Raw genomic sequence first — 26,228 nt, 5'->3', positions numbered from 1 at the left:
ATTTACCATTCATTTCTCAGCAATTTATTTTACTTATTTATGGCTGTGCTGGGTCTTCATTGCTTTGCATGGACTTCCTCTGGTTGCAGAGAGCAGGGGTTATTCTTTCTTGGAGTGTGCAGGCTTCTCACTGCGATGGCTTCTCTTATGGAGCACAGGCTTCAGTGCTTGCAGCATATGGACTCAGGGGTTGCAGTGTATGGGCTTACTTGCTCCATGGCATGTGGGATCTTCCCAGATCAGGGATTGAACTCATGTCTCCTGCATTGGCAGGCAGATCCTTTCCCACTGCACCACCAGGGAAGTCCTCTTGGCGACTTATTGATCAATTAGAAAAAACATCAGGAGATACAGAGAGGAGCTGAACATCATTATTTATTTTAACCTAATTTCTATTTATACATCATTAGATAGTCTTTTCAAATACACATAGAAAATTACACATAATGTAAATTTCAGAAAAAAAAATTAAAGGATTTGAAAATATACGAAGCAAATTCTCTTACTACAAAGTAATTAAATTAGAAATCAAAACCAATAAGATAAATAAGGAAACCTCTAATATTTAGAAATTAAACTACCCACTTCTAAATCATTCATGTTTCAGAAAAAGAAATCAGAAATAATTCAGAAAATATTTCAAACTGAATGATAGTGAAAAAACAGCATATTAAAAATGTACAGCATACAGCTCAAGCAGTGGCTAAAGGGAAGTTTCAGCTTTAAAATACATATGTTAGGAAAGAAGAAATGTCCACCCCAAGAAACTTAAAAAAAAAAAAAAGGAAGAGCAAAGTAAACCCAAAGTAAGTGGAAGGAAAGAAGTAATAAAGAGCAGAAATCAACAAAATAGAAAATAAACACTGCCAAGAAATTGCAAAGCTAAATCCTAGTCTTTAAAAACAACAAAATAGATAAACTCAATTAAAAATTCATAACAGAACATCTCATCAATATCAAGAATGAAAGATTGGTAATCATTTTAGATATTCTAGATATTAGAAGGATAAGAAGCCAATTGTTTTTTTAACGTTTATGTATTTGGCTGCATCGGGTCTCAGTTGCAGTACACGGGATGTTTCGTTGCAGCGTGCGGCCTTCTCTAGCTGTGATACGTCCTAGTTTCTCTGCGGCATGCGGGATCTTTGTTTCCTGCCCAGGGAAACAATCTGCATCTCCTGCATTGGAAGACAGATTCTTAACCACTGACTATCAAGATGTCTCTAAGCCAATTTTGTAAACAACTGTATGCTATCACTTCAGCAACTGAATAAAATGGGCAAATTGCTTGAAAACTACAGCTTACCAAAATTTACACAAGGTGAAGGAGAAAATGGGAATCGCCCTATATTTACAAAAGAAGTTGAGTTTGTCATCACAAACCTCCCCACCAAGGAAACTCCAGACCCAGACTCCAAACAAAACCCACCAGGTTTCATAAGAGAACCCTGTCAAATATTCAAGAAAGTAACAACATCAATAGTGCACAAACTCTTTCAGGAAATAGGAGGCGGAAGGAACACTTCCCGACATGTTTTCTGAGTAAAGCATGACATCAGCACTGTAGCATAACAAAATATGACCTCTAAAAAAGGGCATTTTTTAAAGCATCAAGTTAACAAATTAACACTTGCGTGAGAATCTCAGAATCGAAGTCAGCTCCACTGTAACAGAAATGACTAATTCAAGCCACTAAGAACCAACTTCAATTCCCATTGTAATATTAAACTTCATTTCATGATGTCTTTTAAGATCTTGCAGTGTTTGGTAATAAATGATTGCTTCAAAAGAAAGAAAAATGAACTCTGGTCAAAGAAACCCAGAAAACCAAATTACTGGTTTAGCAGAAACCCAAATATAGTACTAGAACCCTGGAAAAATTGTGTGTTTTGAAGGGAATGATATAGGAAAATCCAGGAGGCAAATGGGCCTATGCTCCTTATAACTGGCATGTTCAGCAGAACTTATAAACGTATACATGTGAATTCTTTGAAGAAAGCATTGCAGTTTCTATTTTGACAGATGTTCTTGTGGTTTTTCACTGTGTATCTAAGTGACCTTCCTGCTCAGAAGATCTGTGATAATGAGAAGTGAGAACTTCTTTAGCTAGTTATTAAGAACTAGCATGCTACCTAGAGGATAAAACTGAGTTCAAACAGTGACTCTGACCAAGTGAACACGCCCACGTGTCATTCAACATGGCCAAGCATCCCTCCACAGAATAATTTCATTAGGATTTCCCAGAGAGGGAAATACACACACCTATAGAAAACCAATAGTGACCATATTTCCCAGTTGAAAATTCGGGGTCTACGGTCTGACAAAAGACTTTGTGGCTGGCAGCCTGACAGTACTGGTGGTTTATAAGAACAATATAAAGCTTGTTCGTGATTGAAATAGGAACACAGAGAATCTGGGGCGTTGGGCTGCCAGCATGATTCCGGTGTGGTCTGCAGCCTTGACCCATTAGCAAGCTGCTCATCTTGCTCCGTGACAGGGACGTTGAAAGCAAAGAGTGAGTGTTTAGAACTTTTACAGCAATCTGAACTCTGACCATATCCAATGTGTGCCCATTTTTCAGTAATTCATGCTTATTGGTCTTACAAAAATGCTAGTCCAAAAGAGATTAAGAGATATATGGCAAACCAATTCAATATTGTAAAGTTAAATACAATTTTAAAAAAAGAGAGGTTGAGAACAACCAAAATGATGCAGTCCTTCACCAAAGATTGTGTGTGATGCACTGTCCTAGAAGAGTCTCTAGGAAGTGTGATTTTACAGCTGTCAGTTCTGGTGGGAATTGCAGGTAATTAGCTACTGATAAGTGGCTTTCCCAGTGGCGCATTGGTAAAGAATCCAGCTGCCAATGTAGAGGACACAAGAGATGCTAGTTCAATCCCTGGGTCAGGAAGATCTCCTGGAGAAGGAAATGCCAACCCACTCCAGTATTCTTGCCTGGGAAATCCCATTTCAGAGGAGCCACAGCCCATGGGGTTGCAAAGAGTTGGACATGATTAAGCACAAGCATTAGCTACTGATGAAGGTAGTTCTGATGACACTCAGGGTGTCAAACTTCCTAGTTGATGTTTAAAATAGACATGAATGAGGAATTCCCTGGCAATCCATTGGTTAGACTCCCTTGCATTCACTGCCAAAGACTCAGGTTCAATCCCTGGTCAGGAAACTAAGATCCCGCAATCTGTGCTGCACAGCCTAAATAAATAAATGAATGGATAAGTAAATAGACATGAATGAAGGCAAGATTATCTCTGCTGATCTAGTCACATCCCTCATCTTCCCCTGTGCTTCTGGAGAGAAAAGTGGGGATGGTATCTCGGTCTTTGTGTCTAGAAATGCCAGGTCTGAGACGTGCCTGGCAGCCTGATCCGCATGTGAGATCATTCCTGGAGTGATGACGAAGTGGGAGAAGGATTCTGGCCCCAAACAAGGAGCAGGGACATTCCCACAACTCCCGGGCTGAGAAATTTCTTGCTTCAGAGCAGAAGTCCTGCCCCATAACCACTCCTGAATGTTTTCACAGGGCAGACAGCAGTGTCCTCAGCTGGATGCTGACAGCACAGAGGCTTGGGTCGCCTCACGTCTTACAAGAGTGCTTGAAGCTCCTCCGTTTTTCTGAGTCAGCCCCAAGCTTCGCCTCAGTGTGGTTACTTCCAGAGGCAAACTGGAAATGATGTGGCCATTTCTTCTTCTGCAACCTCCACAGTGAATGTGTTTGAGTCACGTGTCCTGGGATCCCATCATCACTAGTGATCCCTTTATTTTCTTTTAAAAATTTTTATTGGAGTATAATCGCTTTACAGTGTTGTTATAGTTTTTACTGCACAACAAAGTGAATCAGCTATATGCATACATACATCCCCTCCCTCTGGAGCCTCCCTCCCACCCTCCATCCCACCCCTCCAGGTCACCACAGAACGCTGAACAGAGCTTCCTGTGCTGTACAGCGGCTTTCAACTAGCTATTCATTCTACGTATGGTGGTGTATATACGTCAATGCTACCATCCCAGTTCGTCCAACCCTCCTCCCTCTCCCACTGTGTCCACATGTCCATTCTTTGTCTGCAGCTCCATTCCTGTCTTGCAAATAGGTTCATCTGCATCATTTTTCTAGATTCCATTCTATGAGTGCATGCTCAATCGTGTCTGATTCTGTGCAGCCCCATGGACTGTAGCCCGCCAGGCTCTTCTATCCATGGAATTCTCGAAGCAAGAATACTGAAGTGGATTGCTATCTCCTACTCCAGGGGATCTTCCCGACCCAGAGGTCGAACTCCTGCATCTCCTGCAGTGGCAGGTGGATTCTTTACCACTGTGGCACCTGGGAAGCCCTAGATTCTGAATATATGCATTAATATTCAACATCTGTTTTTCACTTTCTCACTTCACTCTGTATGACAGATTCCTTTAATTTTCCATGTACCAGAGGTTTTATTTTACAAAGTTAACAGTCTGCAACCTGCTTACACTGCTCTGAAGGAGGCTGACCCCATTTACCCTCACATTTTAAGGACAATCAAAAAATTCCAGTGTGATATTTGATCTCATGATAAACCCATCTTGTGGCTCATCAAGTTTGCCTGCAGAAGGTGTGTTTGCCAGGGAACAAGCCGAGTATTGTTTCTGTGGTTTGGCAGGGAAAATTTCTGAGGTGGATGGATTTGGGGATGCAGGGAACAGAGCTCAGGCCATGAGAGGGTCCAGTTGAATGTGAACGGGCACTGGGGAGGCGTCTGGAGCTCAGAGAGGCAAAGCAGCAGCCAGCAGAGGTTTGGACAGCAGCTGGGGCCTGGCCGGAGACTCTGAACATTACACACATGCTTCTCAGCAAGGCCCTGGCTACATGGCTCTGCCCCGCATTCCCATCAGCCTTGGGCTAAACATCCCCCCAGAAGAAGGGAGAGCTGAGCTATTCAGGGTGTGAAGTGGGTAGAGGAATGGAGGCAGCCACCTAACATTGGCCTGTGTCCCTGGGGGCCCACACCTGCTTCGTGCCCCACCTGACACCTGGGATTGACTTGTTACTGCTTCTTCACCTGGATGGGCCTCTCGGACCTGCCAGCATTCTCAGGGTGATGCATGGCCACACCGCAGGCCCATTTCAGGAGATGCAGGCAAGTTCCTGCCACTCTCCTTGGCAGAGGGCCAGATGTCAGGTCAGCCCATAGGGGACCTTGTTTATGACAACCAGTGAGGTACTGGGCAACAGCCCAAGGCTTACAGTTATCTAAGAGCAGTCAGGGATCACATGAGAGTTGCTTGAAATCAACATTATTTGTGTAATGCTATGCAGATAAAATGGGCTTTCCAGCTGGCACTAGTGGTAAAGAACCCACTTGCCAATGCAGGGAGTGCAAGAGACATGAGTTTGATCCCTGGGTCAGGAAGATCCCCTGGAGGAGGCCATGGCAATCCACTCCAGTATTCTTGCCTGGAGAATCCCATGGACAGAGGAGCCTAGCAGGCTACAGTCCAGGAGGGTGCAGAGACTGAGACACGACTGAGCATGCCTGCACACATGCACATAAAGTGAGCCGCCAACTGGAGGACGAGGGTCGCTGGAAGTCTCCAGGGGGTCTCAGACCCTTCCCCGCCAACCGTGCCATCTGAGGACAACTGTGAATTCTCCCACACAGGGGTGACTCTGTCCCTCACCCTGATCCCCAGCCAGCCGCTGGCCCATTCGCCACACAGGGTAGAACAAGCTTTCAGCAGTGGGTGTGCTGGGCTGGGTGGGAACTTTGAAGGTGACAGAGACATGGATTTGTTTAGATGTGGCCCTCAAGGAGCTCAGGGAAATCAATCACTACAGATGGTCACAAAACAAGGGGAGAGTAAGAAGGTCCAAACTAGCAGGCAGGCAGCCCGGGCTGGGCCTCCACGGCTTGTGAAGATCCACAAGGGCAGTTTTCTATGGGTCCAGGGTCGGGTTGGTGAGTTTTATTCTCCCAGCATCTGTCCACTTGGCCCCTCTTTCCAATCATCCCAGCGCCCCCAAGTTCACTGTCCCCCATTAGGCATTTCTCCTCCAATCTCTCTGGCCCTGGACTCCTCACAGCTCCACCTAATCTCCCCAACTCTGCAGGATTTGGGGGAAAGGTCGAGGTAGACATGGCCCACTGCTCTGCACTCTTGCTGGCCCTGCATCCCTCACTCCAGCCTCCCTGGCTGGTATATGGTTCCCCATAAGGACCCACACTCTCTTCAGGGTGGCTGACACAGTATGACTACTAACCAGTGCAGATCTGGCCTGGTCAGCAGTGGCTCTGCTTGGCTCACTCCTTGACTCACCGGGACTGGGCCATGGTGGTGTGCGCTGCCCTCGTTGTCTGGACGCCCCCTCCTACCACCCTTGCCCAGAGAATCAGTACATGTCCATTCAAGGGGTTCCTGCCTGTGGTCAGCTGAACAAGCCCCCAGAACCATCCACTTCTAATCCTGGAACCTGTGAAGTTCATCTCATATGACAAAAGGGACTTTGCTGGTGTGATTAAGGATTTGGGGGTGGGCCCAGTGTAATCATATAGGTCCTTACCCAGGGGGAGACTGACAGCAGAAAGGAAGAGGGTATGATGGTGGGAGAAAAGCCTGGAGTGATGCATACTGAAGATGGAGGAAGGAGCCAAGCGCCAAGGAACACAGGTGGCTTCTAGAAGCTGAAACAACCAAGGAAATGCATTCTTCCCCAGATACCGTGGCTTCAGCCTGGTGAAACTCTTCTGACTTCTAGAAGAGAAAGCGGATAGAACTGTGCTGTTTTAAGCCATACATTGGTGACAATTAGTTACAGCAGCCCAGGAAACTAACACACTGCCCAATCACTACCTTGGAAGGCCTTCCAGCACAGGCTCCGTCAAAGAAGGATGGGGCCTCTCACAACCCCCGTGTCAGTGGCTCCACAGCTCCCCGAAGGCCACAGTGACCACGGCAGTGCTGGGTTTTGCAGACATCTGTGAATTGTTCCCTGAGGATGTGGGGAATTGAATCCCAGCCACATGGTTCAGCAGCAACGCCATCTATAAACATGGCCCCACTTGTGACTGACTGGCTGGCTTGGTGACAAGTACCACCTGCTTGGTCGGAGATAAGGACTGGCTGAGGGAAAGCCCCTGAAGTTCTTCTGGGGTGTTTCAACCTGGAGCTGAGGGTGCAGGGCCAGCCCTCACTGACTAGTGTGAGAGGCAGGCCGGAGAGCCGGGTGCAGGCTCAGGGCTGGTCCCTACAGGCCTCTGGGCAACCCAGACGCCTGGCTTGCCCTTGCCAGACCCAGTGAGTCCAGAGATGCTGGCTGTGTGTGTACACATTCAAAGCAGTGAGAGTGTGATTAGCCATACTTCCTCTTTGGAGCGTCCCTTGGAGAAAGGCAGGAAGGGTGGGCCAGCACCCAGGGGCTGGGCTTCATTCTCTCACCTGAATAGAAAAGAGTTCCAGTGCTTCAGAGGTGCCATCGGCCCATCCTGCCTTGTAGCCTCCAGGTCATCAGGAGGGAAGGACCATCTATCCTCCTGCATACATGTTCTCCATCACAGCCTGGGGGTGGGGGTGGGGGCCATGAAGCAAGCTGGGGACCCCAACCCAAGACTCCACCCAGAGCAGCCACCTCCGGTCTTGGTGCCCACATCTCAGTTCCCACTTTATCTGGGATAGATCATAAATTCCACACAGCAGGCTCTTAAAAAAATTTGTTTACTGATGTAACCTAAATGCCTAAAAACATTATGACACACACACGGATAGGGACTTGGTGATCACTTTTTGGAGGAATGACACGCATGATGGATTTGGTTTGTAAGGATGAGCACTTCAAAAATATTACAATTGGAAACAATGTCAAAGTTCCAAATTTAGAACTCTTCTTTACCTAAATGTGCTAATTTGGCAAATTACAGGCTTGAGTAAATTGTGGATTGTCTGTACATGGGTTTTTGTTGTTGTTTGTAGAAAAAAGGATCAGCTATAAAACAGTGAAGGCCAAAGAATACATTGACACGGTTCAGAATAGTATTTGCACGTTGCACAAGACAAGTGAGAGGCCATCACACAAATAATGATTACAGAAATGCAAATTAAAATAAGGACAGTGCATTTCTCAGTGATTGGGTTGGCAGAGCCCAGGGCTCTGTCCACTCCCATGATGAAGTGGAGAGAGAGGCCTCCACCGTCAGCGGGAATCCAAACCGGCACAAATCTTGGTGAGTGATTAAAATTGTGTATCCCCAACCCAGGCCAAGCCTTGCATGTGTGACAGAGAAACCTCAGAACAACCACAAGCCCACCAGGAGAGGAGTGGCAGCCCTGGAGGAAGGCAGACCTCCTGGGAAAAAATTCATGATTATTGTGAGGTGAAAATAAGAGCAAGCTGCAACCCCACATGGAGAGTGTGATGCTATCGCTTGTGGGAAAAAGTGTGTGTGTCCACAGGTCTGTGTGTGTGTCTGCGCATGTATGTGTGAGTGTTCGTGTGCATGTAATTGTGCATATGTGTTTGTCACGTGTGTGTGCATGTGTCTACTTTTTTAACCATAGGGTGCAGTCAGGAATAATGGTGATCATCATAGTTAATTGATTTTCACCCTGTGCCAGGCAACTCTTCTAAGCACTTCACACATATTCATGCATTGAATCCTCCTAACAATCCTACAAGGGGTCTACAATTGTTACCTCCACTTTACAGGCTAGGAAACTGAGGTAGGGACTAGCCACATGACCTGCCTAAGGTCCCATGACCTTGTAGGTGGCAAATCTGAACCCAAGTGACCCGGTTCGAAAACCCAGACCAGAATCACTTTGTTCTGCTGCAAGCCCAAAATATGAAAGGCAGGGCAGGTTACTGAACATTTTAAGGACAATGGATGTTTTTCAGTTTCCTACTGTATTTTAAAATTATTTTTAGATCTAAAGTTATTCCTTTAAAAAAGGAAGAGAGTGACACCTTTTCCCTCGCAGTGCAAGAGTGCTGTGAGATTTCTCCTCCTCCTCCTGAGATGATGTAAGTGTGCTTGATGGAGAAACACGGGTAATATCATGCAGTTATGCAATCAGGTGTACATTTCACATGAATTACAGCGCACCTGGAGACACTGATGAAATGCTGGATGCCTAGAGCTGTCAAATGCGGTTTTTCAAAAAAAGGAATACACCAGCCCACACCCTGACTTCACAACCTATAATTAATTAGGGAAAGAAAGAGAGATCTGTCTGGTTTTGTGACTTCAACTTTCCACCTGAAATATAAAGTTCTAAGAATATCATTTGGCTCTGCTCCTTGCTGCCTTTGCTTCTTGCTCTAACTTCCAGACTTTTTTTACTTCTATTTTCAGTGCTGCTACCAAAATGAGAATGCAAATATATTCTGCATAATTCATAAGCTATACTATGAATGTTCAAGTGCTACTACTCGTGTCACAGCCACAACCGTAAGCACAAGTACATCCAGACAGCTGCTCTGTCTCTCACTCTCGAGCCAGCCAATAGAGCCTGGAGTTAAACCCAAGACTTTTGTCCGCAATTCCGGTCTCAAGTTCTATGTTTACTTAATTAACTAGAAAAGGCTAAGCTGTTCATCTCATGTGTTAAATAAGTGTGAACAACTTTGCTGGTGGAAAGCACAGGAATGTTTGTGCCAGGCTGGTACCCCACATACTGTACCCTTTCCCATTTCTGGTACCAAGTATCTTTCTTGTCTGCAGTTAGGTTTTAAAAAAGTACACATTGATTGAAATTCTAGGCACATGTCCATTCATGAAATCAATGACTGCTATTTGTGGCTTGACCAGGACAATAACTTGTATCCCACCTCCAGAGATCCTGATCTAGTAGCCTAGGTGGGCTCAGGCATGTGGAGTTTAAAAACTTCCTAGAAGACCACAGTAGGGAGTCATGTTTCGAGCTTCCACACAAAGGAGCTCCTTGAATAAATCCCATCCCCAGAAAGAGAAGCGCCAAGGATGTGTGGTTGTGTCCATCAAACACATGCGGCATACACCCCACATGCAAGCTCCCTAGGACAGAACGGACACAAGGGAACTACCATGAACACCAGCTGAGGACCAAAGCGGGTCACAGCAATGTAAACACCGCTGTGTAGGGAGTACTGATCAACATTGGCACATGTTGCTCTTTGTCCAAATATAATCGCATTGAATTCCTGGTCTAGCTCACAGGCTTAGAGTCACTTCCTCTCCCCTTGAAACTGGACTGGCCAGTCTATTGCTCTGACCACAGACTGCAGCAGAAATGACTTGCCGAGATTTTTGCATCCAGTCCTTAAGAAGGTTTGGGCATCTACTTCCTCCCAAGTAGTGTCAGGTCACTGTGCTGCCAGGAGGTCCTGGCTGGAGAAATGAGTGACCAGAGGTCCCAGGAGAGGCTCTGGAGATGGGACACCATTTGGGACATTCCAGTTGGTAGAGCTCTCAGTTGAACACACCCACAGGAGACCACCCAGCTGAAGCCAAGTGGAGAAGAGCTGGCCCTGCAGAGCCCTGTCTGAACACTGATCCACAGAATTCTGAGCAATAAAATATAGTGTAGTGCTGAGCACCAAATATGGAGAAGGTTTGTTACTTGGCAATAACTGAACCACACTAAATCTCCTCTGTATTACTGAGGCTCTGCTAAACTATAGTGCCCGGGACACAGACACACATGTCCCTTGAGGAGGCTTGCAAGGTGGAGGTGTTTGGTCGAGCCAGATGCTGGGACTTTATTCACTGAATGATCTTTTCATGAAATGTCTGCAGTGGTCTGAGGTGACCTGTTCTTACCCAGCCAAGGTGAGGGGCCCGTAGGGACCTAGGGGAAGAAGCTGACACTCCACACTGGATGTGCAGCTCTTTACTGATTACCTGGATCCCAGACCCATTTTCTGTCTTCAGAGGTTGCCCCTTGGAACTCTCATGCCTTGTGAGAGTCAGGTGTAGGTCGGTAAGTGCAGGAGACTGGAGGGCGCATCCTCAGGGCGTGCATGGCTTTCTCTGGTGCCACAATCGGGAGAGGCTAGGGCATCTGAGATGCAGTGATGCAGCTTCCTGCTTCTTTTCCAAGCTGTGATATACCACCCAGATCCCCTTCAAGACAGCAAGGTCTATTCCCCTGTGTAGGGAGGTTTGCACAATTTCACTCACCTCACATGCTAGCAAAGTAATGCTCAAAATTCTCCAAGCGAGGCTTCAATAGAATGTGAACCAAGAACTTCCAGATGTTCAAGCTGGATTTAGAAAAGGCAGAGGAACCAGAGATCAGATTACCAACATCTGTTGGATCATAGAAAGAACAAGAGAATTCCAGAAAAATATCTACTTCTGCTTCATTGACTGCACTAAAGCCTTTGACTGTGTGGATGACAACAAAATGTGTAAAATTCTTAAAGAGATGGGAATACCAGACCACCTTACCTGCCTCCTGAGAAACCTGTATGCAGGTCAAGAATCAACAATTAGAACTAAACATGGAACAATGGGCTGGTTAAAAATTGGGAAAGGAGTACATTAAGGCTGTATATTGTCACCATGCTTATTTAGCTTCTATGAAGAGTACATTATATGAAATGAGAGCTGGATGAATCCCAAGCTCGAATCAAAATTGCCAGGAGCAATATCAATAACCTCAGATATGCAGATGACACCAGCCTAATGGCAGAAAGTGAAGAGAAACTGAAGAGCCTCTTTATGAAGGTGAAAGAGGAAAGTTTACAAGCTGGCTTTAAAACTCAGCATTCAGAAAATGAAGATCATGGCATCTGGTCCTATTCCTTCATAGCAAATAGATGGGGAAACAATGGAAACAGTGACAGACTTTATTTTCTTGGGCTCCAAAATCACTGCAGATGGTGACTGCAGCCATTAAGTTAATAGACATTTGCTTCTTGGAAGAAAAGCTATGACCAAACCTAGACAGCTTATTAAAAAGCAGAGACATTATTTTGCCAATAAAAGTCCATATAGTCAAACTTATGGTTTTTCCAGTAGTGAGAGTTGAACCATATAAAAAAGGTTGAGTGCCGAAGAACTGATGCTTTTGAACTGTGGTGCTGGAGAAGACTCTTGAGAGTCCCTTGGTCTGCAAGGAGATCAAACCAGTCAATCCTAAAGGAAATCAGTCCTGAATACTCATTGGCGGGACTGATGCTGAGGCTAAAGTTCCAAAACTTTGGCCACCTAATGCAAAGAATTGACTCACTGGAAAAAATCCTGATGCTGGGAGATATTGAAGGCAGGAAGAGTAGGGCCCAACAGAGGATGAGATGGTTGGATGGCATCACCTACTCAATGGACATGAGTTTGAGCAAGCTCCAGGAGATGGTGAAGGACAGGGAAGCCTGGCGTGCTGCAGTCCATGGGGTCACAAAGAGTCAGAGAAGACTGAGTGACTGAACAACAGGGAGGTCCCTGTCCCAAAACCACATCCCTCCAGGCAGCTTTCATCCAATGACTGGTCAGCATAGAGTGGAAAGACTTGAGCCTCTGCCCAAAGTCAGGGATGCTTTGAAGGACCCTCCAACTGGGGGTCGGCTGAGGCCACTGTTGGCATCAGCTCTGTTCCGACCTACCTCTGTCCCACACTGCTCCCTTCCACCAGCTGTCCCCTCCAAGCCCCCCTAATTCAGCTCTCCCCCCAACTCCTCCCTCCAGGCCCATCCCCTCCCTCACCACCTCCGTTCCTCTCTCAGGTGCGGATCCCCTGGATCCATCTGGGTGGGAGCCAGCTCCCGTACATTACAGTGTGTTGCCCCTGCAGTGTGAGGTCATGTTATTATCACCCCCTTTTTACAAGGACAGAAAGAAGGAAGGAAGGGGTGGAGGAGGAAGGAAAAAGAAAAGGAACTGGAGAATCAGAGAGACATGAAACTGACCAAGCCATCCACTGGTAGAAGAGGCAGGTTTAACTTCCATCCCTCTGGTTCCAAAATCCATGTGACCAAGGTGTTTATTTGATTGTAAAGAGAGTGGCTCTTCTTAGCCTGTCAACTGAGGAACAGAGTTGTAACTCTCTGAGGTGAATTTCATTTCTAAAAGTAGAGGAATAAGAAACTAATTTTTAAGTCTTCCTTTTAATGTGTGAGAAGTATGCCTTCTCTCACATGAGTGGAGGAAGCTGTAAGAACCAAATGAACAGAGGCCCACCATGACGATGGAGTTACTGGGAAATGCAGAGAGAGAGAAATGAAACCTTGGGGACAAGCCTGTCACCCCACTCCTGACATCACTCCACAAAGGCTTCTCCTGGATCAAAACCCTCCTCTGCCCCCGAATGATGGATCAGCTCTCTTCCAAAGTAGAAAGATGTATGCTGACAAAACCTTCTTCCCCTGAACCTCACAAAGTCAATTTCCACAGAAGAGCAACAGCAGAAAATAAAATACCACCTACACTCAAAGTAAGAAAGGGGAAACCACACATTAACTTAGAGATAGCCAGTCAGGGCATCTGGGCACAGTGCCCAGCTCTGACTCCTTTGCTTGTACACACAACACACACGCACACCCAATGCATACAACACACGCACAACACAAAACAGAAACAACACATAAAACATACAACAGACAATATACACAACCCATACAGCACACAACACACATACACCCCATCACACATACATAACACAACACATATACCCCACCGTACACAATCCACACAACACATGCAACAAACACACAACACACATAACCCACAAAACAGAGAAACACACCACACAAAGCATACACAACACAACACAAAATATACACAACACACACAAAATAACAGAGAACACACATACAATACACATACACACACTTTTGAGCAATCCAGTGGGAACAAGCAAAGCAGACATGCCCTGACCACCAGAAACGAGGAGATCCCAGGTGGACTGATGGGGCCTCCCAAGGGGCCAACTCAGTGGCCAGGTTGCCCCCCTGGGGTCCCTTTGGTGGGAGGGATGCTGGCAGGTAAAGGTCAGCCACTTAGGGACTTATCCAAGGAGAAGATGAAGGAAAGGAAACACAACCAGAGCCCTGGATGGCCAAGGAGCTAATTCAAGTCAAACACCACATTCGAAGGGTCCCTTTGACCATGGAAGAGTCACAGCTGTAATCAACCTTCAGTGTCCTCTGCCCTTTCCTCCTCCAGCTGGGAAGGGAGTGAGAATAGTGGGTGCAGCCCAGAAACCCACAGTGGACCAGCAAGCTCTCAAGAGGGAAGGCCTAGTCTCTCCCTAAAATGGTGTGCTTCTTTTTTTTTTAACTTTAGTCCGTGCTCTCCAGTATGTGGGATCTTAGTTCTCTGACTAGTGATCGAACCCACACTCCCTGAATCGGCAGCTCAGAGTCTTAATCACTAGACCACCACGGAAGTCCCGAGTGCATACTTTGGATTTTTTAACTCAGCTCAGGTTTGAATGGGTGAAGACAGAGGAGATCCCAACAACAGGCTATTGTGTTTTCTAGCGAAACACTGAGGAGCTTGTGATGACATCTACAGAACATTAGTCAGGGGGAATCTTAATAGCAGCATTTACTGCCACTAGCAAAAGGAAGTCTCCTGGGATACAAGAGAGAAATTGGTGAGCCCAGGGCTTCCCCAGTAGCTCAATGGTAAAGAATTTGCAAGCAATGCAGAAGCTGCAGGAGCTGCGGGTTCAATTCTTTGGTCTGGAAGATCTCCTGGAGGAAGGCATGGCAAATTCAGTTCAGTTCAGTTCAGTCACTCAGTTGTGTCCAACTCTTGGTGACCCCATGGACTGCAGTACACCAGGCTTCCCTGTCCATCACCAACTCCCGAAGCTTGCTCAAACTCATGTCCTTCAAGTCGGAGACGCCATCCAACCATCTCATTCTTTGTCATCCCTTTCTCCTCCCACCTTCAATCTTTCCCAGCATCAAGGTCTTTGCCAGTGAATCAGTTCTTCACATCAGGTGGTCAAAGTATTGCAGTTTCAGCTTCGGCATCAGTCCTTCCAATGAATATTCAGGACTGATTTCCTTTAGGATTCACTGGTTGGATCTCCTTGCAGTCCAAGGGACTCTCAAGAGTCTTCTCCGACACCACAGTTCAAAAATATCAATTCTTCAGTGCTCAGCTTTCTTTATAGTCCAACTCTCATATCCATACATGACTACTGGAAAAACCATTGCTTTGACTAGATGGACGTTTGTTGACGAAGTAATGTCTCTGCTTTTTAATAAGCTGTCTAGGTTTGTCATAGCTTTTCTTCCAAGGAGCAAACATCTTTTCATTTCATGGCTGCAGTCACCATTTGCAGTGATTTTGGAGCCCCCCAAAATAAAGTCTGTCACTGTTTCCATTGTTTCCCCATCTATTTGCCATGAAGTGATGGGATCAGATGCCATGATCTTAGTTTTCTGAATGAAGAGTTTTAAGCCAATTTTTTCACTCTCCTCTTTCACTTTCATCAAGAGGTTCTTTAGTTCCTCTTGACTTTTTGCCATTAGGGTGGTGTCATCTGCATATCTGAGGTTATTAATATTTCTCCTGGCAATCTTGATTCCAGCTTGTGCTTCATCCAGCCCAGCATTTTGCATGAGGTACTCTGCATAGAAGTTAAATAAGCAGGGTGACAGCCTTGACGTACACCTTTCCTGATCTGGAACTAGTCTGTTGTTCCGTGTCCAGTTCTGTTTCTTGACCTGCATACAGATTTCTCAGGAGGCAGGCAAGGTGATCTGGTATTCCCATCTATTTCAGAATTTTCCACAGTTTGTTGTGATCCACATAGTCAAAGGCTTTGGCATAGTCAATAAAGCAGAAGTAGATGTTTTTCTGGAACTCTCTTGCTTTTTCTATGATCCAGTGGATGTTGGCAATTTGATCTCTGGTTCCTCTGCCTTTTCTAAATCCAGCTTGAACATCAGGAAGTTCGTGGTTCACATACTGTTGAAGCCTGGCTTAGAGAATTTTGAGCATTACTTTACTAGCATGTAAGATGAGTGCAATTGTGCAGTAGTTTGAGCATTCTTTGGCATTGCCTTTCTTTGGGATTGGAATGAAAACTGACCTTTTGCAGTCCTGTGGCCACTGTTGAGTTTTCCAAATCTGCTGGCATATTGAGTGCAGCACTTTCACAGCATCATCTTCTATGATTTGAAATAGCTCAACTGGAATTCCATCACCTCCACTAGCTTTGTTCATAGTGATGCTTCCTAAGGCCCGCTTGACTTCACATTCCAAGATGTCTGGCTCTAGGTGAGTCATCACACTATTGTGATTATCTGGGTCATGAAGATCTTTTTTGTGTAATTCTTTTGTTTATTCTTGCCACCTCTTCTAAATATCTTCTTCTTCTCTTAGGTCCATACTGTTTCTGTCCTTTATTTGCCCATCTTTGCATGAACTATTCCCTTGGTATCTCTAATTTTCTTGAAGAGGTCTCTAGTCTTTCCCATTCTATTGTCTTCCTCTATTCCTTTGCACTGATCACTGAGAAAGGCTTTCTTATCTGGGCATGGCAACCCACTCCAGTATTCTCGCCTGGAGAATCCCATGGACAGAGGATCCTGGTGGGCTACAGTCCATGGGGTTGCAAAGAATAGGAAACAAGTGGAGTGACTTTTCACAGCACAGCATTGTGTTGTGGTGAGCAGAATACTGTCCCCCTCAAAGATGTCTGTGTCCTAAGCTCTGGAACCTATAAATACGTTAGGCTACATGACAAAGGACGATTAGGGTAGAAGGTGAAATGCAGGAAATTAAAATGAAGGATGCTAAGCAGCTGACCTTAAAATAGGGAGATTTTCCTGGACAGCTGAGTGCATCCAACATGGTCTCAGGTCCCAGCTGTGGGTGAGGACACGAGAGACCAGAAGTGTGGGAAAAGAACTTGACAGCAACTTGCTGTTGCTACTCTGAAGGAGTGAGGACATGATCACAGGGATGCAAATGACCAGCAGCTGGAAAGGCTCCCCTGCAGCCTCCAGACAGAACCACCACACTGACTCCTTGCTCTGAGCCCCAAGAGACCCATGTCAACCTTCTGAACTACTGAAGTGTGAGATAACAGAAGAATGTTGTCTGAAGTCACCAGGTTTGTGATGATTTTCTACAGCCACAGTAGGAAACTAACGTGTGTATGTTAGTCGCTCAGGTGTGTCCGACTCTTTGCAATCCCATGGGCTGTAATCTGCCAGGCTCCCCTGTCTATGGCATTCTCCAGGCAAGAATACTGGAGTAGGTTGCCATTCCCTTCTCCAGGGGATCTTCCCAACCCAGGGATTGAACCTGGGTGTCGAGCATTGCAGGCAAATTCTTTACCATCTAAGCCACCAGGGAAGCCCTAGAAAACTAATACAATTGCAGAAAAATTAGGAAAGGTATTATATTGCATGAAAATTGAACCATATTACATGGACTGAATTGTAACCTTTTTTTTTTTTTTCATATAACAGCACACAGAAAATGTTCTTCTTTGACAATCATATACACACTTCTACAAACAACACAGTCTCAGTACATGGAGTACATGTGTTAAAATGTATTTGTTCCACCCCTATTGTTATGGTTGTTTGTTTCAGAGGTTAACCGTCTGTGTGCACACCCTTGATTAGTATTTCAAGACAAATCCCTAGAACTTCAACTGCTTTGACAAAGAATGAGAACTTTCTTTTTAAATGTGTGGCTTTGGATTTCCAGCATCATTGCTATGACACACCACCCCTCCTTTGGCCCCAGATCCTTGCTGACACAGGGCATTGACCATATATCTTCTTGATCGTTTCTTCTGAGAGGTACTCCCTCCACCTCCTTCCTTTACTGCCAGACACTTTCTCTCGGGGATCACATCGCCAGAGGCTGTGACTGGGTGAGCTGGATGCATGGCTCTCTGGACTACAGGTAGCAGCCCAAGGGTAGGACAGACGTTCTTCCAAGGTTTAAAGACCATAAAGTTCCATTGATCTGCTCCACTTAATTTTTGAGGTACTTTGTCCTTTCTATTCCTCTTAAAACTTTATTTTTCTTTCAAGAAAATTTGGGACCTAGACCAGTCACTGGCAACCTTTCAAACTACTTTGAAATTGTCAAAATCCTTTGATTCTTCCATGTGCTTTTAGCTGGAAGAAAGACTGTTAAGAATTGTCATGCAGTGTCCAAAACACACATATATTCACCATGGTCTTTCTTAGTGTCACTCGCTAGAAGCCAGGCATGCACAGAGCACCCTTTACTGTCCATAGGAACCTGGAGCCTCTGGTTGGCAAATGGACTGATGCTCCCTCCGAAAAAGTCTGTGCATAGAGGGGAGGTGTGTGGGCTTCCAACCCAGCTCAGCCTGGGAAAATGGCTAGTGGTGAGTCTAGCTTCTCCAACTCAGCACACACAGGCTAAATTAACTCATGGTTAATGAGATCGTTCCATCAAAACAGTTCATCAAACAGAAACTGGCTGGGCAGATTCCCAGAGCCTCCAACACTGTCCAAGACTGACCATCACCTGAGCGCTCTTGGGTGGCCTGAGGGAGCCAGCCTGGAGGTTCTTAGAGCCCAGCAGCCCTCTGGCATTCGCCCAGCCCAGCCTCTTTTTCTCCATCCCTTTCACCACCAAGTATCTCCCTAGTCTAACTTTTTCTCCTCTGATATCCCACCTTCTCCATCCCAGGAAAAACTGCTCATCATCTCAGCAGTGTAGGTGTGTGTCTGTGGTTTGTGTGGGAGAGGGGGAGGTGTGGATTGTGTGCCCACGCGACCACGGTGAAGGCTCAGAAGGGTGTGCGGTCCCGAGAGCCTCGGGCCTAGACTGAGTGTGGGTATCACCAGCACAATTCTCCACAAGAAGAAGTGCTGTTTCCAGCTTCATTTTATTTCTCAAATTCAAGCCAGTCCTTTCCAGGATAAACAAGGGCTCCACCTGCCCTCGACTTCTCTAGGTTTTACCCACCCTGTTTAGTATGGGGGGAGCCTCATTTCACAGACAATAATACTGTACCAAATCCCCACAAGTCCAGCGCACATTGCCCACCAGGCAAGACAGCACCAGGTGCTTTGTGAAGAAGGTGAGTGCTTGGCCATCTCCTCAAAGTCCAGTGCTGGGGCCATCACTACCCAAGTCACGACAGGCATCGGACCGCCACCCCGGACCTCATGGCTACCCCATCTCCAAGCCGAGTGCCTTCACCGCACCAAGGGGAAAACTGCTCCCAGCATCAGGCTTCAGGGGGTCTGGCTGACCTTGAAATCCTGCAATAAGCCCCTCCAGGGGCACAGAGCTGGTCCCTCAGGCCCCGTTTTCCAGATGGGCAACCTGTCTCCAGCTTCAAGTGGGGAGGAGGACTCATCAGCTTGAGAGTCTCTAGAACAACAGATGGTAATTTGTTGACACTGAGAGATTTAAGGGGACTCAATTGCAGTCCTACTGAAAAAGCTTTCTCTAAAATAAGAAAGCACACAGATTCCTCAACGCACAGAAATTGCTGACAGCTTTGTTTTCAACCCAGAAGGAGTAAAAAGAAGCTGACAACTTATTTTTGCAGGTTAGGCTCATTCAAGTCTATTTTTAGATCTTTTTCCTAAGTAAGTGCACCAGAATAGCATTCAGTTCGAAAAATCACCATCTGTTCCCGAGCAGTAAGCCCTGTCTGGAGGGTTCTGGGGTAGGCATGCCCGGCTGATCAGAGCCGCTGTCCCTGCAGACTAGAACAAAGGGTATTTTGTGTCCCCAGAGTGGTGCGGAGAGAATACCCCGCAAGAGTCACTGCCGTTGTAAATGTCCATCAAACAACCCCTAATCTATCTTATTTATAAATTGAGCACCACAAAAAATGCCCTCGTCTTTTAAAAAGAAGTTCAAATATTCCCTTGTATTTAAATAGATTTCTTATAAAAAGATCATTCAACCTTATCTCGGTTGTTAAGATAAAAATTAACCTACGGAAAAAGCCAACGCAGGATGCTATAAAAGGCCCCTTCCCCGCCTAGATTTCCGGCTTATGAGAGCCGCTCCCTCCTACCCTGGCCAAGTTCTTTCCCAAAGCCCCACTCAGGAGTGACTCACGCTTTTCTGTGAAAACGCAGTTGGTGCATGAAATAACATCACGACAGTGGGAATCTGACATATGAGTAACAGGCTCTGAGCACCTCCTGGAACTAGCGTCGGCATGTGGCACCCGGGGAGGGCCAGGGTGACGGCAGGCGGTCCCTAGGCCTGCAGACCTGACCAAGCTGGCTGGGCTCTGGCTATTTTTAGCCTCCAGTGGACTTAGTTCCCGCCACCCTTTGGAATAACCTAGCTCTACATGCCATTTTTCTCCTACAAGCCCGAAAAAGCCTGCAAGGAAGGCTGTAGATTTAGTTGGTCAGTACAGCGTGGAAGGTCTGACAACCAAGATGAGAAGCCCCTCCCAGCGAGCACAGGGAAGGGCGGGTTCGGGGACCCCATGGCCACCACACAGTGCCTGTTGCTGTTTCTCAGCACAGGGTGGGCTGAGGGGGTGTGTCTCTCTGCATAGAGACCCCCAAGACCCGAAGATCCGCTCATTATTTTTGGCCTCTCTGAACATTTTCCAAAATCATTATCAAAAGGAACTCATGCTTGCTCACATACACTCCCTTTCTCTCCGTCTCTCTCTCTCTCTCCTCCTCCCTGTCTCTTTCCCCTCTCTCTATATATACACAGAGTCCTTCTTGGGGAAGTCACTACTGAAAAATCCTATGTGCAGTAGTTATGACATAGGATTTTGTAACTCACAGTGAAGTTCAACGGAAACTCAAGCACAAGCCACCTCTTATCTACGCCTTGTTCCAGGAAGCAGCTCTGTCCTTGTTACCACCCTCTCCAGAGCCATCAGCACGTAGGCAGCATTGGACAGCCCAGAACTGCTTCCTGTACCTTTGCACCAGCTCTGGGATGACTCCAGAGTCAATGTTTACCCACCCTAGTGGCTTTCAATGAAGCCAGAGTGTGGGAAGTCACGGGGACAGTGACCTCTCCCAAGCTTGATGGTGGGCAAATGCGACCCTTTAGCAATGAACCTAGAACTACAGGCTCCCCTGCTGAAGTGGGAAGAAAGGGCCATCAGGGTAGGACTGTAGCCTGAATTCACACAGCTCAAGTCCCATCTCCATTAAAACACTTGCCTGCCACTGCCGTCCCCCAAAGCCAAGTGCACCAAGTTATTGTACAATCTGCTCTTCGAAGAGGAGGGGCTTGGGGCTTTGGAGAAGAGTATATAGGCAGAGGGGTGATGGCTGGATTCCTGCTTCACCACCTTTTCCCCTCTCTTATTTTTCTCATGAGCACATGTGGCTGCCCTGTAGGCTAACTAATCTTATATCCTTTCTAAGTGTCTCATCACACATGCAGGCATTGTGTAAGATGTTCAGGCAATAGAAAACCAAGCATTCTCTTCTTTAGAAGTTTTATTTAGGGAATAGGACATGCTATTTACTTATTTCTCTCTTTTTCTTCTTCTCTCTCTTTTTTAAAGTATAGTTGATTTAGAACTTCCCTGGTGGCTCAGTGGTAAAGAACCCGCCTGCCAATGCAGGAGACATAAGAGCTGCAGGTTCAGTCTCTGGATCAGGAGGATCCCCTGGAGAAGGAAATGGCAACACACTCCAGTATTCTTGCCTGGAGAATCCCAGGGACGGGGAGCCTGCTGGGCTGCCGTCTATGGGGTCGCACAGAGTCGGACACGACTGAAGTGACTTAGCAGCAGCAGCCAGTATTCTTGCCTGAGAAATCCCATGGACAGAGAAGCCTGGAGGGCTATGGTCCACGGAGCCACAAAGAGTTGGACACAATTTAGTGACTGAGCACACATGTAGTTGATTTACAGCACGTTAGCTCCAGATGTAAAGTGATTCAGTTACATACATATTACTATTCTTTTTCAAATTCCTTTCCCTTATAGGTTATTACAAAACATTGAGCACAGTTCCCAGTGCTGTACAGAATATACAGTAGTGTGTATTTGCCAGGATGTGTTATTTAGGAAAAGTCCACTGGTGTTGCCTAGTCATCTTGCAGAAGAAAACTGTAGAATTGCTCCAGACGCAATAAAAAACCAGGGCACCTGTGTTTCTGAGTGTGGACATCATCGTATTTTGAGGAGCCCTCTCTGAAAGTGACTGGACATTTATCAATCTTAGAAAATGAATAAAATGACAGATAACAAACATAGACTGAGTGATGACTTAATATGAACCAACCTAAGATGAACCAGCACTTTAGTAAACACAGCAGCTCTTACAACACTGGGGAAGCATGGGCATACCTGTGCCAAGCTTGCTTACCCGGTTAGTGGCAACATGGATTTGTAGACCGTTACAATAACCACGTGGTTTCCTGAGTGTTCAACCATAGTGCAAGTGCAGAGGTGAACAAGAAAATGCATTAATAACTGAAGATATAGGCACATGGGCCTGCCCAGTGATATTTCACGTGTATATCTGCTGTCAAAACCAAGTGTGGTGGGGGTCTCCTGCATTGTACCCCCAACTCCAAGAATGGAGTCCTAATGAAGGCTCTCGATTACAGCACCTCGCCCTTGTCCCAGTCCTTCCCAAAATATAGAGGTAAGATCACTCTCCACTTTGGTTGAAAGACTGGGAAGACATGACCTGGGGACCACCAGGGACATGTCCTATTCTGTGCGCAGGGGAGAAGGAGAGCCAAGAAAAGATGCAGACAACACGCCGAGCTGTCCCAGAAGCTGGCTGGTCAGAGAATTCTTTCCCTGCCTAGTTTAGTTCAAGTTAGGTTTGTGTTTCTTGCTACCAAAAGAATTCCTGCATGGCCCTTGGTGACTTATCCTGACCATGCCCCCTCCATCACATGACCCCTTTCCCTGACAGTGGATAGTGTATCTTACATAGCTGGCTAATTTAGTTCCTCACTGATAGGGCCACACACTGGAGCACACTAGTAACCCCATCACCCTCTCCCAAGCCCTCAATATGCTATTCGTCTAAAGCAAATGCCTTTAAGCTGAGGTCTAGCACAAGCTGGAATCAAGACTGCTGGGAGAAATATCAATAACATCAGATATGCAGATGACGCTACCCTTATGGCAGAAAGTGAAGAGGAACTAAAAAGCCTCTTGATGAAAGTGAAAGAGGAGAGTGAAAAAGTTGGCTTAAAGCTCAACATTCAGAAAACTAAGATCATGGCATCTGGTCCCATCACTTCATGGGAAATAGATGGGGAAACAGTGGAAACAGTGTGTAAGACTTTATTTTTGGGGGCTCCAAAATTACTGCAGATGGTAACTGCAGCCATGAAATTAAAAGACACTTATTCCTTGGAAGAAAAGTTATGACCAACCTAGATAGCATATTGAAAAGCAGAGACATTATTTTGCCAACAAAGGTCCATCTAGTCAAGGCTATGGTTTTTCCAGTGGTCATGTATGGATGTGAGAGTTGGACTGTGAAGAAAGCTGAGCGCTGAAGAATTGATGCTTTTGGACTGTGGTGTTGGAGAAGACTCTTGAGAGTCCCTTGGACTGCAAGGAGATCCAACCAGTCCATTCTAAAGGAGATCAGTCCTGGGTGTTCTTTGGAAGGAATGATGCTGAAGCTGAAACTCCAGTACTTTGGCCACCTCATGAGAAGAGTAGACTCACTGGAAAAGACTCTGATGCTGGGAGGGATTGGGGGCAGGAGGAGAAGGGGAGGACAGAGGATGAGATGGCTGGATGGCATCACTGACTCAATGGACGTGAGTTTGAGTAAACTCCGGGAGTTGGTGATGGACAGGGAGGCCTGGTGTGCTGCGATTCGTGGGGTTGCGAAAAGTCGGACGTGACTGAGCCACTGAACTGAACTGAACTGAACTGAGAGAGAGCAGAATTCCCCAAGCACAGGGCTTAGGAGGCAAAGCCCACAGATTCCAGCCAATCCAGGTCCCAGACTACTCATTTGACCAGAATCACTTTATCGGTTATTAGATAATGGACCGCCTCCCCTATATTAAATTTATGAAAAGCCAAATACAGTTTTTAGGGATTTATTACCCAGCTCATGAAAACCTCCAGAACCTTCTAACACTCACAAAAGTCAATCAATGAGGGATAAAGACCCCCATGAAGAGCTTCTCTCCAATCATCCTTCGGGGGAAAGCGTATCAGCAAGAACCTGGTGAGGAGATTACTAAGGGGCTTAATCTACTGTCAGGGAATGAGGTCAAACATGGACTTCTGAGACCTACTGGCCCTGTCATGCCCTCCTCCCGATGTGGATTTTGTGGGGACAGTGTGCTTTGTCCCCATTTATAAATGAGTTCCCTTCCTCGCTGCATACAGTGTGCTAAGGTGACTGACTATCAAGGAGGCCACAGGCTCCCTGGGTCTTGGGTGTGACCTAGAGGTATGGGGTTAGAGCTGGGTACAGTTGCTGGCAGGACCTGAGGTGGCCCTTAGCAAACACCTGCGTTTGTGGACGTACAGAGAGGAATGCTTTAACATACGTCGTAGACACAAAAAGAGAAAATGCCTTTAGGGCAAGTTGTAGATGGACAAGGAGGGAATGCTTTAAGGTGATTTGGGGGCATCATGGGGAATGGATGACCAGTTGGGTCAAGGTTGGCCCTCAGGGGCTGCTGTGATTTTTCTGGCCAGAATAGCAGCCCTCCCTTCAGTTGGAGAGGCCTCCATCCCCAACTTGGGCCTTCCCTGGAGGCTTAGGCAGTAAAGAATCTGCCTGCAATGGAGGAGATCCAGGTTTGATCCCTGGGTTAGGAAGATCCTCTGGAGAAGGAAATGGCAACCCACTCCAGTATTCTCCAGTATTCTTGCCTGGAGAATTCCATGGACAGAGGAGCCTGGCGGGCTACAGCTGATGGGGTCGCAAAGAGTCGGACGCGGCTGAGCGACTAACACTTTCGCTTTCACTTTCTTTCACATCCCCCACTTATAATGTCCACTGCTGTGGCCACAAAAGGGACATGTGATCTACAAGGCCCACCAGAGGCCACTCCTGGGAGATTCTGAGTTAGACCTGAGTGAAGAGAGTCCCCCTTCTTCCCTGGTGGCGAGGCAGGCAGCGTGGAGCTGAGGCCAGCCAGAGGATGAAGCCACATGCCAGGGGACACGTGACAAGAAATGAAGAGCGTCCCTGAAGCCCTGAGAGCCTGGTTCCCCTGTCCTGTCAGAGTTCCATGCTGAGAATCACGAAACTCCTTTGCGCCTAAGCCACTTTAGTTGATTTCCTGACATTCATATCAAAGAGTCCTTATACCCAAGTATGTCACACTGTACTCAATGAGGATTTAAAAATCTTTAACAAGATGCAAAATTTTAATTTACTATTTAATCATATGAAACCAATAACAAGCATCATATTAACTATCTGTCATGTTGGGGGATATGAGAGGCATAGCTTTGTGGCCGCAAAATGTTGAATAATAGCAACTGTATATTCACACTACTATATATAAAATGATCAACAGAACCTACTGTATAGGACAGGGAATGGTGCTAAATACTTTGTAATAACCTAAATGGGAAAAGAACTTAAGAAATAATAGATACAAAAATATGTGTTACTGAATCACTTTGCTGTAGACATGAAACTAACACAACATTGTAAATCAACTATACTCTAATACAAATAATAAAGAAAAAAAAGTAACCATATATTCAGTATTGAGCTCATAAGATGGAGCATTGCAAAACAGATCTGATGTTTTTCATAGCAAATTAGAATACAAAAGGCACAATTAAAATAAAATAGAGGCGTGTTCATGCAGGAACCAAGCTCATGAAACCCCCGCTCTGGACAAAATTCCCAAATAGGTTTCTCTGTTTCTCTCAGTAGCTTTAAAGCAGTTGTTAATCACAGACCCATTAAGAAGCCAAAACACATTGGGTTATTTCTGAAGCACGTGATTTTGGAACTCTGTTTGAATCTTCCATAGTGGTGTGATGAGAGTTATGTCACAAAGTTAATCATTCCCAGTATGCTTGTATTCAGGGTAATGAAAACCTTGTGCAAGCAGCCATGAATCAGTGAGCGTCACATTGCATAATGGGTTCTGAAGCACGTGTCGGGGATCCAAGCCCACGTCTGCACAATGCAGGCCAGAGTTTGTGCTTCCTATTGACCTTTCCTGAAGCAGAACTGGAACCATGTGATGCATCCTTCCTGCCAACAGTCACTTATTGCCAATAATTAAGTTGGATGATATGGTGAAATAGATATTTTGGTTCCTTTGGAGTTCTAAAAAGAAGACTCTTTGAAGTGCCTGGTTTCTGGCAGAGAGCTGTGGCTGGCTGGGATGTGTTAC

At 46.1% G+C, this 26,228-nt stretch overlaps 1 long non-coding RNA gene across 2 annotated transcripts; it reads right to left on the bottom strand.

The window, feature by feature from the left end:
- Positions 1-357: 357 nt before the first annotated feature.
- Positions 358-20,180, bottom strand: LOC147367619 (uncharacterized). 2 transcript variants are annotated; one of them, XR_015169252.1, is made up of 5 exons: positions 19,998-20,180; positions 11,145-11,227; positions 7,429-7,548; positions 6,554-6,744; positions 358-1,178 (listed from the first exon to the last, which is right to left on the bottom strand). It is a non-coding gene; the product is annotated as an uncharacterized LOC147367619 (long non-coding RNA). The 2 variants fall into 2 exon arrangements; XR_015169253.1 differs by lacking the exon at positions 19,998-20,180 and adding an exon at positions 12,872-13,027.
- Between the last annotated feature and the right edge of the window lie 6,048 nt (positions 20,181-26,228).

This window comes from Bos grunniens, chromosome 8 (assembly GCF_055505025.1).
Source record: "Bos grunniens cultivar Pamir isolate PY7600 chromosome 8, Bosgru_T2T1.0, whole genome shotgun sequence".
Lineage (NCBI taxonomy): Eukaryota > Metazoa > Chordata > Mammalia > Artiodactyla > Bovidae > Bos > Bos grunniens.
This window is presented reverse-complemented; position numbering and strand designations above follow the sequence as displayed.